Genomic DNA, 19,868 nt, shown 5'->3' with positions numbered 1-19,868 from the left:
AGACAGCTGAATTTCTTTATCATTACTTTAGATATGATAAAAATTCCCAAAGGGAATTTTATTCCTGACGTGGAGTTGGCAGCCTTTATTCATAAGGGATGCATTGGAATGTTCTGTTTTGGTGAGGAGACATTCTTAGAAATTGAAGACGAAGAAGAAAAGGGAGGAAGTGGGGGAGAGCTGAAGGGAGGATATTCACGTAGGGCCAGGAGTCTTGGCTCTTCTTCCTGCTCCTCCTTAGCTTTAGGGGGTCTCTGCCTTCCTTCTCCTGGGAGAAAGCAAGGACCACTGCCTTTAAGTCAAACAGACCTTGGTTCTGTTAAAAAAGAGACAAGAGGCCCCAAATGGAATCACTTGTGCTAAGCCCACGTCACCCAACCGAAACTTAATACCTAACCTAATTGCAGTTTCAATATCCCCCAGGAATGTCATCTCAATTCCAGTTTGGGATTTTCTGGTCAGCACCAATGAAGTAATCTGACAAGTAGACCCTTTTTCATCCCCCAAAGGAAGATGAGGTAATTGCTCTTTCCTTATCCCTTCCCCGTCCTGCCTGTAAAAGTCTTCCATTTTGGGGCTTTCCTGGTGGCACAGTGGTTGAGAATCTGCCTGCCAATGCAGGGGACACGGGTTCGAGCCCTGGTCTGGGAAGATTCCACATGCCGTGGAGGAACTAGACCTGTGAGCCACAGCTACTGAGCCTGCACGTCTGGAGCCTGTGCTCCGCAACAAGAGAGGCTGCGATAGTGAGAGGCCTGTGCACCGCGATGAAGAGTGGCCCCGCTCGCCGCAACTAGAGAAAGCCCTCGCACAGAAACGAAGACCCAACACAGCCAAAAATAAATAAATAAATAAATAAATTTATTAAAAAAAAAAAAAGTCTTCCATTTTGTACAGCTCCTTGGAGCCGCTTTTTATTTGCTAGCTGGGATGCTGTCTGATTCATGAATTGTTGAATAAAGCTTATTTAATCTTCAAATTTACTCAGTTGAATTTTGTTTCTTAACAGTTCAAATCTCAGCTCTGGTGAAAACTCTTGAGGAAGCTATTTAACCTCAGTTTTCTCATCTATAAAATGGGCTAGGGACTTCCCTCGTGGCTCAGTGGTTAAGGATCTGTCTGCCAGTGCAGGGGACATGGGTTTGAGCCCTGGACTGGGAAGATCCCACATGCCACGGAGCAACTAAGCCCATGTGCCACAACTACTGAGCCTGCGCTCTAGAGCCCGCGAGCCACAACTACGAAAGCCCGCGCGCCTAGAGCCTGTGCTCTGCAACAAGAGAAGCCACCACAATGAGAAGGCCACGCACCACAGCGAAGAATAGCCCCCTCTCGCCGCAACCGGAGAAAGCCCGCACACAGCAACAAAGACACAACGAAAGCCTGCACACAGTAACAAAGACACAACGCAGCCAAAAATAAATAAATAAATAAACTTTAAAATAAAATAAAATAAAATGGGCTAATATTTGTATCTTCTTTGTTGGGTCATTGGGGAAACTGAATGCAATATTTCTCTAAGCACGATATGCATATGGTTTTTCTGGTGATACATTTTTTTAATGTAATAATTAAGCCACATATAGATAACTATCACGCTAAACATGTCATTTCACAGGTCATATTGCTTAGGGCAAGGCTAAGTTAAAAAAAAAAAGCAATCCAATTTAAGTCTATTTTGATAAAATATTAAATGTGTGATGTGGAGATTGCAAGACGTGGTAGGGAGGGAACCCTGGGCCAGTATGAAAGCTGCTGGGAAGTGACTCCTTCCCCACTCCTCCTGGTTAAGGAGGGCTACTTTGGACAAAGAAAACCTGGGAGACCCAGGTTGAATGGGAAGACTGGGTTACTCTGGGGCCCTGGAGTTAGCTGCCCTGTGGAGTCCCTGGAATTTCACCTCCCACTGCTGCCCTCTCTTGGTCGTGGGCTGGCTCCAGTGTCCTGAGTACAAGTCAAAGTTGACCCAGGGCGATCTAGCACCCAGCACTCATGCACTGCCCTTTCTGGCCCCTTTCTCACCTCTTCTCACACTGCTTCTGGAACTCCCCCACCCCCATCAGTCCCACCCCACCTTGGCCTACCCTCCCCAGTGTCACTGTCTCCCCCAGCTAGTCACAACAACTGCCCTTCCCCAGACTCGTTACAAATCAGCAGAGGACCTTCTGATTCTCAGGTGTGAACCACCAATGAGCTTAGCTTTCCCAGGGGACATTTGTTTTAAAAGAGGAACTGGTTTAGACTAAATGAAGTCAAATTGACAAGAAGTGCAGTGGCTGTATTTTTGGGATGGGGATCCTTCTTTGGCTCTCACCTTTCTTTATGAAACATACCCTTCTCTTTAAGTAGGCATCTAGATCCAGGAAATGAAATCCTTTCATTTCTTTCCAAGAAATTCTACAACAAGCTTTCAAAATAGTTTTACTGCTGGTGTAAAAGTTACATTATTTTGCTTGAGACTAACAACCCAAAATAACACTGGTTTAAAAAAGATTTTAAAATATTTCTCTCGCATGTAAATAGAGGCAACCCAGGGCTGGTATGGTGGGTCCCTGAACACCAGGTTCCTTCTGTTTTGTTTTTTCACCCTCTTCAGTGGGTGGCTTCCACCTTGTGGCCCAAGATGGCTGCTCCAGCTCCAGACCTTGGGTCGGTATTCCAGTCACTGGTCAGGAAGGACGGTCCAGAGAAGTGTACCCTCTAGTCCTTTAAAGCACTCACCACCTTCCTTTACATCTTGCTGGCCAGGACTTGGAAGTGAATTCATTGTAAAGCATACTAGTAAATGTGACATGTTTTCCTGAGCAGCCTATGCCCTGCTAACATTTGGTATTTTATTACTGAAGAATGGGAGACTGGGTTTTGGAGGCAATTAACATCTCTTCCATAAGCCTATTCCTAGGGTTGTGAGAAATGTTCAGACCCAAGTAGGAACGGATCCCAGGACTAAAATTAGGCTCTCGTATTTCTCTTCTGCCATTGTGAAAATGCCACTGGTGCAAGGGACAATGCTTTAGACCACAGCCAGGTCACTGAGGGTCTAGTTCCGGCTCTGCTGCTAGCCAGTGTCATGGCCTTGAGAGAGAAGTCTAACATTCCAGGGCCTCGGTTTCTCTAAAATAAGGTTACATAATTTGATCTCCGGGGTCCCTTCCTGCTCTAATATTATGACTTCATGTAACAGTGTCTTGATGTCTGTAATCAAGCAGTTAAATAGAAAATAACATATGCTTTTTTCTTTCGTCTGTGATCATTAAATGCTGTGGGTAATTAAGGATAGATTACCAATTGTTGGCCCCCAGATATCCTTTTAACCTTGTCATCCTTCCACAAGACTCCTTCCTGCAGGAACTGGCTTGAGATGGAGTTGCTGGCCAGGAGACCCACTTTATTTTCCATTGAGCTTTGGAAGCGGGAGGGCTAAAGCCACCGACAAGGAAACTCATGGTTGTAAAGTTTCTGTTTATATCCGGTAGTAGTGGCTGCAATTGCCCGTCTCATACCGCTGGGACAGGAAACATATGCAGCCAATTGATAAAGAGGGTATCTGCTGAAAGCATGCTGATCTTGAGGAAATGGGGATCTCAAGGCACCTGGATTAGCCACAGACCAGAAAGGGGCCCTTTTAGTGTTCCTTTCAGTTGCTAAGACATGCTATGTTTGAAAAAAACACCTCCTCCGCCACCCGGATGGAGAAAAACATAAGCTGCCATTGCTTAACTTCCTTACACATAACCAACCAACACTAGCATCTGTGCCTTAATACATGGCTAATCTGCAAACAAAAATGCCGCCTTGTCTGCTTCTTGGGGCCAGAAAGTGGACCAGTTCACTGGTTGGTCACCAGGGCTATGAGATATTACTTTTCTAGCTCTATGTGACATAGTGGATGAGCTATACATGGTGGCAGGAAGAGGACAAAATTGGAGATCCAGCCAGGAAATGAGGCACCAGTCTACATGCCTGTTGGGCCCTCAGCCCCAGGGAGCCTTGCTCCTGCCTTGAGAGAAACTCCCCAGAGACTGGCCTGTCTCATGAGGAGGACGGGCACTCCCACATGTAGCATCTGGAATCACATCTTCCTTTTGACTAGGATGAAGACTCAGGGTCAGGAAGACAACTTTGCATTTTTGGTGAGCAGGACTCGAAGAGGGGCTAGCAACACTTCTCTTACATTTGGATCTACATATCTTTGTGAAGGGTCTCTTCCTGCAATGACAACTCTTAAAATCAACCATTGAAATAAGCTGAACCCCAGAATAACTGTAATAGAAGATGTTAAGCTAATATTTTTAAATATAATGAAGCATAGTCAATGTTGCATAGCAACATTTTGCAAGCATAGCAATGTTTTGTTGCTCTTATCAAAAGAGTAAAATGCTTTTATTATTATTTATTATATATAATTTTATTATAGAAATAAATAAATAAATTTAACTTAGCTCATTAAAATGTCCATATTTAGTGTATGTTCTGTCATGTAAATAATAATATATTAATTAAGTATACATGTATGTAACTAGAAATAAACAAATATACATAAATGAAAGAGGATATATGTTCAAAATTTTAATCAACATGTGTAGAGATCAGAAAAGTTGGAGACAAAAGCAAAAATAAACAAGTGGGACTGCATCAAACTAAGAAGCTTCTGCACAGCAAAGGAAACCATCAATAAAATTAAAAGGCAAATTTTGGAATGCGAAAAAATATTTGCAAACCACGTATCTGATAAGAGGTTAACATCCAAAATATACAAAAAACTCATACAACTCAACAGCAAAAAACCAAAGAATCCAGTTAAAAAATGGGCAAAGGACTAGACATTTTTCCGAAGAAGACATACAAATGACCAACAGCTACATGAAAATGTGCTCAACATCACTAACCATCAGGGAAATGCAAATCAAAACCACAATGAGGGACTTCCCTGGTGGTCCAGTGGGTAAGAATCCACCTTCCAATGCAGGGCACGCAGGTTTGATCCTTGGTCGGGGAACTAAGATCTCACATGCTGCGGGGCAACTAAGCCCGCCCGCCACTACTAGAGAAGCCCATGCGCCACAACAAAGAGCACGCGTGCTGCAACGAAGCAAAGACCCAGCACAGCCAAAATAAAAACAAACAAAACAAACAAACAATAAACAACAACAAAAAACCCACAATGACATGTCACTTCACGCCTGTTAGGATGTTATTTCAAAAAGACAATAGATAACAAATGCTGGAGTGGATGTGGAGAAAAAGGAACGCTTGGGCACTGTTGGTGGGAATATAAACTGGTGCAGCCACTATGGAAAACAGCATGGAGGTTCCTCAAGAAATTCAAAATAGAACTACTATATGATTCAGCAATCCCACTCCTGGGTATATATCCAAAGGAAATGAAATCATTATCTCAAAGAGATATCTGAACTCCCATGTTCATTGCAGTATTATTCACAATAGCCAAGTTATGGAAACAACCTAAGTGTCTGTTGATGGATGAGTGGATAAAGAAAATGTGATATATACGTATATATATATATATATGGATTATTATTATTATTATTATTATTGAATATTATTCAACCTTTAAAAAGAAGGAAATTCTGCTATTTCCAGATTCATCCCAGGTATTATGCTAAGTGAAATAAGCCAGACAGAGACAACATGGTATCACTTATATATGGAATCAAATAAATAAATAAATAAGGTCTCAGAAACAGAGAGTAGAATTGTGGTTGCCAGGGCCTGGGGAGTAGGGGAAATAGGGGAGGGATTAGTAAAAGAGTAGCAACTTTAGGTTTAAAAAAAAAAAAAGAGCAAAAACAGAAATTCTGGAGATCTCCGTAGACCATAATACTAATTCCAGGGGGTAAAGCTGTTATTTTTGTCACCATCTGTTCCCTCTGCCAGCAAAGGTATGTTGTGAGTGCAGCAGTGTAGATTCAGACCCACCACTGGGAGCCCAGCTCACTGAATATATAAGAAGTTCTGTCCGCAAGAAATAAGTGATAGTACGTCATCTAGTGGAATATTATCAACTCCTAAAAAGAACAGATCAATTTAGGTTGATGTAGAAAGATGTCCAAGATACAGTAAGTGAAAAAAGCAAGTGGTAGAACCATGTATAGTGTCAAAGAAACAAACAATATGTATGTTCTTCTATATTCATAGAAAATTTCTGGTAGCAGTGGTTACCTCTAGAAGTGGTACTAGACAGAAGAGAGACGGAAATTTATGTTTTAATGTACTGTTTAAATGTTTTTTAAAAAATCATAAATAGGGAGTTGCCTGGCGGTCCAGTGGTTGGGACTTTCATGGCTGAGGGTCCGGGTTCGATCCCTGGTCTGGGGAGCTGGGATCCCGCAGGCCACACAGCGGAGCCTAAATAAATAAATAAATAAATAGGGCTTCCCTGGTGGGGCAGTGGTTAAGAATCCACCTGCCAATGCAGGAGACACAGGTTCGAGCCCTGGTCTGGGGAGATCCCACATGCCACTGAGTAATGAAGCCCGTGCGCCACAACTACTGAGCCTGTGTGCCTAGAGCCCGTGCTCCACAGCAAGAGAAGCCACCGCAATGAGAAGCCGGCGCACCACAACGAAGAGCAGCCTCCGCTCGCCGCAACTAGAGAAAGCCCGCACGCAGCAACGAAGACCCAACGCAGCCAAAAATAAATAAATAAATTTATAAAAATAAATAAATGAATAAATAAACCATAAAAGGTTCCATTTTTTTTTTTTAGGTTCAATATTTTTAAAAAAGGTTTTAAAATGATCAGGCTTCTTGAAACTCCTTTTATGATTTTATCCTAAGGAAATATACAGTAAATGTTTTATACCAAGGTGATCATGACAACATTTATTTTAATGGTGTAAGACTGGAAATAACCTAGATGTCTAGTATGAAGAGAATGGTTAAGTAAATAATGGAAAGTGGACTGTAATATAATGCAGTCATTTAAAAAATAAATTTTCTGAAAATTTTAGCCAGATGGGGAAATGCTGACACTATGTTAAGTGGAAAAAAGCAAGCTCTGTGTAAATTCAGTATTGTATCAATGACGTTACAAATGCATAGGAAAAAAATAGCCTGGAAGAAAATATTCCCAAATGACAATAGTGATTGCCTCTGATAGTAAGATTATGGGAGATTTTTCTCTTTCTGGACCTTTATATTTTCATATTCTGTTCAATTTTTGTGCAATGAGCAGGCATTATTTTGTAATGTGAGAGAAAAAGAAAGTAAAATACTGAGAAAACCATTACATGCATTCCTGGCATGAGTCAGGAGCTGAATTTTCATGTTTAAATTAGTTTCAGAAACACAGGAGTGGTTTCTAGGCAATCTGCTTGGGAAATCATGTTCCTTTCCATTGTTGCTGGAGTGTGCATGAGTGTCTCAAAGAAAATGTAAGAGATGAACCCTTGCGAAAGCAGTCTCCTGCAAGGAAAAACAAGCTTTGTCATGGAGACTTGAGTTATTGTGACCCCAGAGACACATAGGGACCCGAGATATTTTTGGGTTTTTTTCTGACGAATGAGTGCTTGATTTTAATGAGGATTGCCATAGGTAGGTAGAGTAGGATAGCTATTCAAGCCTCTGCAAATGGTGCGGGAAATTGGGGTAGGGGATGGGGGTGGGGAACAGGAGGCCAAAGCAATACCTCAGGTAGATGGCTTTCCTAAGAATCCAGGGCTGTGGATTCAGACAGTGGTGAGGATTTACAAGATGGATTGCAGCGCAAGATGTGAAAAGATTGCCTCGTCATCCGGTGAACCATTTACCGTCATTATAGGCAATCCTGCTGAGCCAAAGGGCTTTTAATCAGGAGGAAACACTGAAAAATGGAACCAGAGCTAAGAAACCCTTGGCCCAGTCTGATGGGCCATGGAGGATGGGCTGAGTCAAGAATGATTTTTTAGCTTTAAGGGAGCTGTGTTCTTTACAAAGAGTTTGTACAAGATGCAGAAGGTACTGTTCTCAGCCCACAGTGTATGCTTTGTGGACCTCAACCACATTTTTCAGCAAGAAAACAAAAGGCATTCTGCCTGCTAAATGGGATCAGAGCTCAGTTTCTTGCTCCTACACCCCCTAGTGGTTGCCTTTTGTAATTACAAAAATTAAGTGAGGAAGTAAATAGCAGGCATTTGGGGTAATGATAGCAGTTGACTAAGGGTTAGTGCCTTTGCCCTTGGCTCCCTTTAGACTTCATCAAAGCTCAAGGCGGAAGCTCTGGCCTCAGGAGGTACAGATCCACTTCCTAATAGAAGGTGGGCCCAGAGGGCAGGAAGCCTCCGCAGTGGATGTTAAGAGCGTATTTTGTCTCCAAACTTGTGAACCCATGTCCTGAAATCCACCTAGTTGTGGTCCACTGGGTCTGGCCACCTCTCCTTTAAAGTGACAGATACCTGGAGGGTAAAGGAAGAGGGGGACTAATATTTACCTACCCTTCCTCATGTGGTAGCCCTTGAGGGCAAGACCCTTTTCTTTCTGTCTTTGTACTCCAGGATTTAGCACATGTGTTTTTGTGAAATGTTTGTGGTCTTGAATGCTATATGTAGCCCATGAGGTAGATAATACTACCCCTGTTTTTCCAATGAGGAAACTAAAGTGCAGAGAGGTTCAAATATGCCCAAGATATCTATCTAATAAATGGCAGAATAGAAACTCAAACCCCAAGTTCCTAGGGATCTGCTCTTTTCTTTCTACCAAGATGCCCCCTCCTGCCACCTCATGCCCTCTGTCTTGCTGGTCCAACCTGTCAGGTGAAAGCCCCACTGTCTCTGTCCTTTGAGTCAGTCCACCCTGGGGGGCCAATGTCTTCCTTCTTCTCTGAACTTCTCATTTGTCAGTGAGTCACCCCTTTAACTCTCTTACTATTATTCAACTTTCCTTAGAAGTTTGCTTTTTTCTCCAAACAGTCCATAAGCATCTTGAAGGACGGGGTAACATATTAATTTTTCTGTAAACTCTCTGCCCAGCATTCAGTAAATATTTGCAGGAAGAGTGAATTTAACAGCAGAGTGTTGGTCAAAATATACGTCCTAGGGCCTGTTTGTACTAGGAAACTAGCAAAAATTTTTAATTTTTATCTGAAAACATTTATTCTCATCAAAAACACCTAATTAAGTGACTTTTTACCCCCCACTGAGGGGCTTGCAACCTAAGATAAATTAAATGCAGATCTCTTTCTCTAGGAGCTTAGAATCTTGAGCACATACATAGCTGGGCTGTTATAACATTGGATTTGGGTCAAAGGTGGAATCTAAATTCACTTAGACTCTTCTGTTCTAACTGGAATCTTTTGGTTCCCAGGACAAATACAGGGTCCTGCTCTGACAAGCTGGGACTCTGACGGACCTGGGAACAAGTAGCTGGCTTCCCTGCCAGATGTATTTATCGCATTATGTACTGCAATATACCCAGCTTTGTTTCGTCTTCCTCCTATGGCTGCCCTCCAGGGAGTCATGCCTGGTACAGGTACATGCACAGTAAGATTAAGACCCAAAGCACTCAGCTCCCACTGTCCTCCCACAGGTGACATCAGACCGTGCCAGTCGTCAGGGGAAGCAGGCCAAGACTGCCAGGGGCAAGTGTGATGTGGGAGGATGTCAACTGTCATATATTTCATGAACATTTATTGGGCACCTCTTTTATGCCAGACACTGGGGATATGGTGACAAATAGGGCACTTTAGAGGTGCTCAGTCTGGTTGCAGGGACAAACATGTAAACAAACAATTGGATACATATTAGAATAGAAGTGCTTACGAGAAACCTCAAGAACACAGAGGAAATAGTACAGAATTCTGCCCCAGGAGGTTGGAAAAATCTTCATTGATTAGGTGACTCTCAAAATGTCTTGAAAGAGAAGCTGTTCACTGGTTGGCAAAGACAGGATGAGTGTTCCAGGCCCAGGGAACAGCATGTACAAGAGCACGGAGGCAGAAGGAGTGTAGGAAATCCACCTCGTTATGAACGCTACACGGGGGTGGCCCGAGATGAGTCTGGTGGGGAAGGCGCTGAGAATATGAAGGTTCTCATCTACTTAGGGTGGGGCTCTGGCTCCGTCCTGTGGATGATGGGGGAACCTGGAAGGATTTCAAACCACAGGGGGTATAACACAGATTTCTAAATATCTACATAATGTGAGGGCAGGACTAGAGGAGGCAGAGCCTGAAGTAGAGGGACCAGCGCGAGGCTGGCAATCACAGAAATCCAGGCCATACTACCCTGTCTGTGCCAGGAGAGATAAGAGAGGCGATGTGGCCTTAGCTGATGGGACTGATGAAGCCTGGTGACAGATGGGCTGTGGTGGTTTGCTGGGGGGGAGTCTAGGACACTCCCAGTTTTGGCATGGGCAGATGGGAATGGTGGCCCCATTCACCAAAATCGGGAACACACGGCTGGGGTCGGAGAAGAAGGTCAGGGCAGCGGGTGAGTTACATTTTGGCCACGTCTAAAATTGCATGTGGCACGTCCAAGCAGAGCTGCCTAGTAAGTGGTTGGTATGTGGGAGTCTGAGCTCCAGGAAGATGCTGGTTTCTGACGGAAGAAGGCTGGATCAGGCTTCTCTCTCTGCAGACATTCAATAAACATTGTTTTGAGAAGCTAATTAATGATTACAGGGCACTGGGAAAACAGAACGATGTTGCAATGTAAATGTGGATGCTCTTACAGTAATGGACGGGTGGTTGCAGAAAAGCCCAGGCTAAATAACACTAATTTTTTCCAGCTATAAATAGACCTTCTTCTGCAGTTGGGGTTTTCAATTCCACAGTGAAAAGAAATGCAGCAGTGGAAGCGAGAAAGAGGGGCAGAGAGACAGCATCTCGTGCCTACTGGGTACACATGTTAGCAAGGTCCAGCCACAGTGGATAAGGCAGGGATCTGATCTGGTGCCAAAGAGCTTAGAGTCTAATATCCTAGGTTCAAGTACTGATTCCTCAACTAACTGGTTAGGTGTCTGTAATTATCAGATGTGCAGTAGATGTTTACTAACTGCTTTTAGAGATACAGTCACAGTTTTAAGCTCCTTCAAATCTCAGAACAGCCTCATGGTAGGTCCTTTATTAGGTTTCTTTCGGGAATGAGTAAACTGAACGCAGAGAGTTTAAGTGACTTACCCAAGGCCACTCAGCTAAAAAGTGGCATTTCCAAGATTTGAACCCAGACAGTCTGGGGCCAGAGTCCTTTCAGAGGCAATTAACTACTGTGTTATGCTGCCTTGCCATGTAGAAAAGAGCTTTGCAGAGCTGTCAGTTTTTTTCACTGCATGGATTTTGTAAAGGGCAAGTTGCATAATTTACATTAAGGCCTAAATCATTGGTAAATGTTTTCATTGTGTTCTCCCATAATTGTTCCTTCAAGGAAGCAGTGTTCAATGATTTGTCCCAGATCTTCTTTTCGGAGAAAGCTCTAGGGGTTCCTGTCATTGTGTGACTTTGTGTTTGCAGACCACAGCAGGCTCCCTGAGCAGCATTACCATTCAGCAGTAGAGACCGCTGTCTATTAAATTCAACGTAATCATAATGGCCATGGGCTCTCGAGTCAGAGACACTTTGGTGCCATCCCAGCTCTGCCACTTGGGTGTGTTACTTAAAACTCTCCAAGCCTGCTTCCTTGTCTGTTCATGGGATAATACTAATAACTCCATAAGGCTATGAGGATTACAGACAGTGTGGTAAGGAGATCCCTATCTAGGGTAAGAGTCATTAAGTGCTCTAAGACACAAATAAACATGTGAAATGGGGGAAGCACACATTATAGGAAAAAGGAACTGCAGAAGTCTTGCTTTGACAGGGAACTTGGAGTGGCTGATACACTAAAAGAATCAGCAAGGGGACTTCCCTGCTTGCACAGTGGTTAAGAATCCACCTGCCAATGCAGGGGACACAGGTTCGATACCTGGTCCAGGAAGATCCCACATGCCACGGAGCAACTAAGCCCTTGCCCCACAGCTACTGACCCCGCATGCCTAGAGCCCGTGCTCTGCAACAAGAGAAGCCACTGCAATGAGAAGGCCGCGCACGGCAACGAAGTGTAGCCCCCGCTCGCCACAACTAGAGAAAGCCTGCGCGCAGCAACGAAGATCCAACGCAGCCAGAGAAAAAAAAAAAAAAGAACGAATCAATGAGACTGTCTCGTAAATTTATTAAGCAATTAGCATTCTTTTAATTCTTTAACAGTCAGTATTTCTCTCTCTATAAGACGTATATAACTAACAAAGCAAAACTTATGATTTTAAGAAAATAATTTTCCCTAAACATTTAAGCATGATTCCAAGCCTAAATTAAATTCTTTCATCCATTTAATTAAAATCACAACATGACACACTGGATTTTCATAAATGCATGAAACGCCTTAAAAAACTGACAAAACACACACTAAGTATTGTAATGGCTACAGAAATAATCATGTACAATTTATTTAAAAATTGCTACTATCAAGGATTTAAGGTTGTTTGTTCTCATCTCCATTGTTAGCCATATTTTAATTCTTATTTTTATTTTATACCTTCCTGGAATTTCTATTTCTATACCAATTTATGGTGGCAATAATCATACACATCACCCCTCCCCTACCAATACCAAAAAAATTCAGACGAGCCAAAGTTGCAGATTCTGAGTTATCACATGATCGATTCTTAGTGAGGAAACTGGACTCAATTCCAACCCTCACAATTAGTCTTTAGGTTGAGCCTTTTAAAGACAATCAAGTCTCATTTCTGATGTCATGGAACTTTTAAGTCCCTTTTAAGTTCAAAGAGATTCTGAGTTTTGGAGACCAGAAGCATGCATTCTTTAAAATGTTCACAATCAATATTCCCTATCCCATTATTCAGCCATTATAATATATTGATCTGGTCTGTTGCTGTAATTGGCAACTTAGACATGTTTTATATCTAAAGCATGTGCATTATAATGATGCTCATTATAATGATAGCATCATCTAGAACCTTTTGCTATTTTAAGTGTGGTCCATGGCCCAGCAGCATCAGCATCATGTGGACAAAGAATCTCACTTCAGACCAGCAGGCTTAGAATCTGCATTTTAACAAGACCTCCTTCTACCTTGTGATCTGGTTGCACTTTAACATTGAGAAGCCCTAATATAAAGAATTCATCTACCTGGAGATGATGGATCAAGTCTGCAGTTGGCACTCCTCTTTGGGTCATGCAATTCATTTATCCTCCTGAAACCCACTATTGCTCCCCCTCTTTTCTTACAGTTTGAGACTTTATTTTAACTGCTAAGATTTTCTACTACATTGACCAAGAGAAGTGGGCCTGGGACTGAATCTGAGGAATCCAATATTGAAGGAGCGGGGAGATGAGGACAAGTTGCCCAGAAATCTAGGAAAAAAACCAACAGAGTCATGGAAAAGGCCTTTCAAGGTCATAATATTTGTCAGGTTCTCTTATCACACTGACGAGCACGTAGTAAGCCCTCCATAAACATCAGACATTGTTCCTGTTGTGATTATTAGTAGTAGTAATTAAAAAATGAAGAACAGAGGCTACGTTGGACAAGCTGGGGAAAACCAAGAAGCATCATCACCGAGATTTCCCATAAGAGCAATATTTCTGGACGCTTTGAGGAAGGATCTATGGTCCCTCTAGACTGTTGAATGAAGAAGGGCTGATTTGTAGAATAAACGCAGAAAGAAATTAAGGTCGGAGGAAATAGTCTGTTCACTGGAGTGTTTACATTTCTTTCTGAGGGCAGGGTGAGTGGTGTGAAGGGAGAGAATGATAACACGTCTAAGTAAACTGATTTTTAACGAATGGCATGACTTTTCCACCACTTTGTTTTCTGGACCTTGATCATAGCATTTCATGCAGTTTTTAAAAACATAAGCAAATGGTTTGAATACTGTTTTCAAAATTCCCTGCCCAAAAGAAGTGAGATATCTAGTCCTACAAACCCCGTGAAGAGTTGGTTCCTCTGAGACCTGATTGTGCTCTGTTAGAAATTGATCTGGCTAAGAGATGAGGACAGAATAACGCAGGAACATTCTAGAAAGTATATTGATTAGGACACACTAACTCTAATAATCTATTTCATATCTTGAATCTGTTGGTAGGGTGTATTATCATAAGCATTTAGCTATTAGTCAGAAATCCTAGATAAACGGATGGATCGCTAAAGATTTGGCATTTGACACTGTTACATTTCAAGCTGTTTTTTTGTGCCATCTCTTTAGAGCTGGTTAAAAACCAGATTTCATTTATGACGTCATCTTCAAGGCCCTGTGTCCGGACATGCGGGGAGTTTACAGCGACACCTGGTGGCTGGAAAGGTGAAGTACCCTGGCTTTGTTAGAAAAGGATAAAGGATAAATTGTGTCTAAAATTTGGTTTATTTTTGTGGTAGAGAATTTCATTCATGGTTCCAATTCTTTTTGTAGGATTGCAGTTACGTATTTAAAAAATGGACTTTGATTCTTTTAGATTATTTTTATAGCCTCCAGCCTTTCTTTCCTAAAGAAACCATCAACCAGGTGAACTGACCAGTACCATCAGCTGGTCTAGATCTACCCAAGCCCAGGACTAGGGTGATGCAAATTTAAGGAGGTGGTAAAAACGTCAGTAATGAGTATAGATCACATTCTAATGCAATAATTTAAAAGGTCAAAATTAATGCCAAAAATTCATTATAAACAAAAATATCAAAATCGTAAATACAGGATCAGTATTATTGATCTTCCCTTTTGATCCCATGCCCCAGTATGGCTCCAAAAGGCCCTGAAAAGAGGCAATGAACTCGATGGCCTAGCCCCTGACAGGGCTCACACATGTTTAATGAATGCACGGCCACCACTCCCACCCCGACCCACGGTTTCCCTGTCCTTCCTGGGTCTCTCCCTGTCTCCTCTCATCCTGGTCAAGGGTAAGGAGCCTAGGTCAAGGGCAATGATGGAGAAGAAGAAAAACCAGAGAATAGAAAACTTAAATGTGGCCCTGGGGAAACAAATTGGGAATGGACTCTTCCATTTCTCCTGTTTTCCTTTTCAGCACCCTCCTTCATCTGCTTCTTCCAAAACCTGCTTCTCAGGAACAGGGCCTAAATTACTCATTCACGCCTAGCGGCTCTCTGCTAAGCGGGCCTGAGCCGATGAGACTCAGACACTGAGGGCAGGTGGGAATGGAGATGAAGGAGGACATTGCACTGGTGAGAAAGCCCCTCTCACCTCTTTTTGGGTTTAACATGCCCCCACCAGTTCCCATGCACCAGGACCAGGGCAGGGCATGGGGGGTGGGGTTGTTGAGGATCTGGGACCTCGGGGCCATGTTGCTTCTCAGGGGTGCACGTCTGTGGGAGATGTCGGTAGCTAGGAGAGAGTCCCCCTCCTGCATCCTCCCCGCTTGTCTTTCACGTAACTCTGCGTGGTCATCAGATAGACGGTGACTGCGAATAGCAGGAAAAGATTGTGCAACTGGAAACACACAAGCCGCTGTGAAAAGAGGAAATAAAGCCAGTGGGCTGAGAACATATTGGGGTGAAAAAGGATCAGAAACTCAAGAACAAAGAAGAACTTCAAAAAAGCTCTGAGAAGCAAGTGGCCTTGACAAGGAGGCTCAAAGGGTCTCATGGATGGGGCTCCTCAGCACACAGTGAAGATGAACCCCCAAAATAAGAGGAAGCCAGAAGGTACTCACCTTATACAACTGTGTAAAGTGTTATGGCTTTCAAATATACCCCCCTGGGGGATTTCAGGGAGAAGAGCATGCGCCCTCTGACAGAGCACAGACACCAGAGCCGGCCCCAGTCCCCAGATCATTCACCGGGACACATCGGATACCCTAGATCAAGTATCAGCTGTTCTCCTGACCCAGAAAACTGCACATCCCTTATCACCTGCTTGTGGCTCTTCGTGAACTTGGCTCCTCTGCTGGCAACGTAATGGGTCTCTTTTTACCAGTAGAGGTTTTGCTGACTGCTGGAGCCCATGTGGTTCAGCAGGGGAATCATATTGACATTTATCAAGACCCTGCTATACACCAAGTATGTGTTTGGCACTTTATCTGTTTTCTCTTTAATCCTCACAATAAACCTTTTAAGTAAATATTATAATTATCATTTTTACAAATAAGAAAACTGAGACTCAAAGAAATTCTGTGACTTGCTCAAGCTCACATAAATAGTGAGTGGTGGTCCCAAGATTTGAAGCTGGGCCACAGGACTCCTTCTGTGTCTTTATGTTCTTTCTGTTGCATTAGGTCAGCAGAGACATGGGGGAGATGCCTCCCTGCCCTCCTCCTGCATCCATGGCAGATGCTGCTAATGATCTTGGTGGCCGTTCCCTCTGATCTAGGATTAGGTACGAGGCACAGGCTACATATAAAGAAGTTATGATCCATGTTCTCAAGGAGTTTGCTTTGACATGGGTTAAAATATAATACAGCAGTAGACTAGCAATGTAAGGCTGTGAATAACACAAGTGCTAAAAAGATTCTTGTAAGCTTATAAATCATAGGAAATATATCCACCATCCTTTGTCTGAAAGCTGATGTTTTCCCTGCTTTCTAATTCCTTGGATTTCTTTTCTCATTCTAGATATTACTCATTTATTCAATCAAAAAATGTCTTCTCTGGGTCTAGGAGTACAGCATAGAACAAGACCAAGTCCCCGCTCTCAGGGAGCTTAATTTCTAGTAGGAAGACAGACAATAAACAAGCAAGTGCACACAGACATGCACATACTTCAGCTGGTCATAGTGGGATGAGACAGTAAAGCAGGGAAGATGGGTAGATTGGAGTGGAGTGTTGTTTTATGTAGGGTTGTCTGGCAAGGGACTTCTGATAAGGCGGCATTTGAACTGAACCAAGAAGGAAGAGAGAAAGGGAGCCGAGAGGATATGGCCAAGGGCACCGCAGGCAGAAGGAACAGAAGGAACAAAGGCCCTGAGCAGGAGTGGCGTTGTGTTTGTGGGATGGCAGAGGCCAGCCTGACTGGAGTGCAGTAAGTGAGGGGAGAGGGTTAGAGATGGAAAGCTGGTAAGGATTTGGGCTTTTACTCTAATTGTCACTACGGGGAAGTGAGGAGACTTGTCCAGCCTCCAGACATCAAGCAGGGCTGCTGTGGACTCTCCAGTTCCCATATGCTTCTGGCTCTTCAATGGAAAGACTCCTTTTACGGAGTGGAGAGGACTGAGCAAAGGGGTGACATGGTCAGACATGTGATTTAAAATGGTCACCTGGGGTGTGGCTCCAGCACCACATGGAGATATGGAGCCCACTCTTCCTGTTTTCCAGGAGGTCCTCCTTCCTTCCCTTCTGGAATCCTTTTTGTTCTGATTTCACCTGCATTTCCCCAAGCCAAGTGGATTTGGGTACAGTTGAGGGATGGGGGCACCATCCTAGAAGCAGAGCAGGGCTCTGGGTCTCTACTTCGTGATGTTGCTGGAGCCCTGCCTCCAGGATCTCTCCGTCTCATTTCTGGGGACCCAAGGGGGTCTCACGTGTACTTCTGAAACATTGCCCTGCTGTTCACTGCTCTCAGTCCCTAGCCTGGCTATTGGCCACAGGTTCTATCACCACTGCATATGTCACCCCTATCTGGGGACTCTGATCCCCTGCCCAGGGTCCTCTAATGGTCACTATGTGGAAGTGAGGAGACCTGTCCAACCTCCAAGCGTCAAACAGGGCTCCTGTGGACTCTCCAGTTCCCACGTGTTTCTGGTTCTTCAGTGGAAAGGCTCCTTTTATGTGGGAGAGCTCCCTCTCTGGGAATCTGTATGGGGCTCCTGGGATCCTGCACTGGAAGACAGGTGAGATTTAATGGAACCAGCTGAGCTGCCCTCAGTGTTGGCCCTGGCCTCCCCACGCATCTGCCCACATCAAGCTTTTGCATCGTGACTCTCTTTTCCCTTCAGGCTGTGCTCTGTCTTCATCTGGGATGCTGACCCCTATTGCAGTGCTTGAGCCTGGTTAAGTGGATTTAAGGGTTTGATGACATATATCAAGGGTCAGCAAACTCTGGCCAGCCACCTAGTTTTATAAAGAAAGTTTTATTGGAACACAGCCATGCCTATTCATTCACATATTGCCTTTGGCTGCTTTCACAACACAACAGCAGAGAAGAGTGGTTGCTACAGAGACCATTTGGCCTGCAAAGCTGAAAATATTTACTATCTGGCCCTTTACCTAAAGAGTTTGCCAACCTCTGTAATAGATTTAGATCTGCCAGCTCTCACAAAGCAGAAGAGAAGATTTTAAAAGACTGCTACAAAAATATGTAAATAATTAAATCCACAGCGGATTGACAATAATATTAATATTGCAGTGAAAAAGAAGACAACAAGACAATGGCAGGACTGATGTTCTCCCACTCATAGTACAAACTGCTTGTCAGATAAAATAATATCCTCTAATCAGTTCTGTCAAGAAGTTGGTGGAGAGAGAGAGAGAAGGGCAGGGGGCAGGGGTAGGAGAGAGAAATGGATAGATAGATAGGTAAATTGTGGCTACAGGTTACATGCTCAAGTTTTAATGCTGGGGTTGCATTTTCCCCCTTTAATCGTCAACTTGTTTAGCACTTTTTATGGTCAAACACTGTTCTTAGGGTTTTACCAAGCTCAATTTGTATCTGCTTACCCAACTCAAAGCAGAGCCAATCTACTGACACAAGGTCGTGCTGAAGAAATGGATAACGTTTATTGCAAGGTGTCAAACAAGGAAAATGGGCAACTGATGCTCAAAAGACCTAAACTCCCCAATGGCTTTCAGGGAAAGGTTTTTAAGAGCAACATGAAGGGTGAGGGTTGTGGGATGCCTAATCAGCTCATGGACATTTTTCTGATTGGTTGGTGGTGAGGTAACTGTGTGGTATTTCAGAAGTCAACATCATGAGCCTTCTGTTTCCAACCAGTCTGGGGTCTATGTGCTGGTGGTCAGCATGCAGTTAATGTCTTCCTCCTGGTAGGGGTTTTAGTACCTGAAAAACAACTCAGAGATATGGCTCAGGATGTTGCCTATAGCCCTTGAGGAGGAACTAAAGATCCTTGACTTTGTTTTATGGCTAAACTTTGTCTTGCTTGATTTCTTTCCTTTTTTTCCTCATTTTCTCACTTCTCTCATTAAATTTGCTCTTTGGAACTCATGGAAGGCCTAGGAGGCTATAGCTTTTCTACAAACAAGAGGCAGGGACATAGAGGGGGAGCGTCTATCCCTGGGAAGGCCCTGAAAGGTACCGCTTGGTTTCAAGGGTTTCACGTATGTTAACTCATTTAGTTCTCAAAACAACCCTAAGAGGCAGATACTATTATAATTGTTCCCATTTTACAGATGGAGAAACAGAGGCACAGAGAGGTTAAGTAATCTGTCCAGAGTTTACACAGCTAGGAAGTGGCAGGAAGGCTTGAATCCAAGCAGTTTGACTCCAGAGTTTATGTTCTTAAATTCTACTTTATACTGCTTTTCTTGATTATGAAAACAAAGACAAAACAAACTGGAAAATGTTCAGAGAGTATAGCCTCAGTGGGTAGTAGCCCTTCTGGCATGATTTGACATCTTAGCTACCAACTCTTATCCCAAACCTTGGTGCATGGTAAAAGAATTTGGAGATTACTCCTTTAAAAAAGCTCTGATTTTTTAATTTCGAGACACATGCCCAGGATGAGTCCATTAGAAAGTAACGTGAAATAGGGCCTCAGAGGCCCATCGGGGAACCTCCTGAGATTTCAGTGAGTTGGGAGGCATTGGTTAGCAGGTGCCACAGCTCTGAGCACCCAGGACAGCTCTCCTCTGCTAAGAGCTTGGGCTCCTAGGGAGGCTGAGGGTCTCTGGCTTGGCTCTCAGTGGAGCTGTCATCCTGTCCTGTCTACCCCCTCTCTGGGTGGACCTCAGACTTTTCATCTGTAAAACGAGGGAGATCAG

The 19,868-nt window shown here is 43.5% G+C and overlaps 1 protein-coding gene and 1 long non-coding RNA gene across 3 annotated transcripts in view; one reads left to right on the top strand and one right to left on the bottom strand.

The window, feature by feature from the left end:
* The window catches only part of RHOH (ras homolog family member H), an 82,594-nt gene extending 79,551 nt beyond the window's left edge, over positions 1-3,043 (top strand). For both annotated transcript variants that reach the window (XM_082464318.1, XM_082464317.1), the window contains one exon: positions 3,029-3,043. The gene's annotated coding sequence lies outside the window, so the exon portion shown is untranslated. The remainder of the gene's footprint in view (positions 1-3,028) is intronic.
* The window catches only part of LOC309662021, an 82,290-nt gene that overhangs the window by 61,628 nt on the left and 794 nt on the right, over positions 1-19,868 (bottom strand). The window lies entirely within an intron of this gene.

The sequence above is a fragment of the Balaenoptera physalus genome (assembly GCF_965194825.1).
Source record: "Balaenoptera physalus genome assembly, chromosome: 5".
Classification (NCBI taxonomy): Eukaryota; Metazoa; Chordata; class Mammalia; order Artiodactyla; family Balaenopteridae; genus Balaenoptera; species Balaenoptera physalus.
Note: the sequence above shows the minus strand (reverse complement) of the source record. Positions and strands in the feature narration are given on the sequence as shown.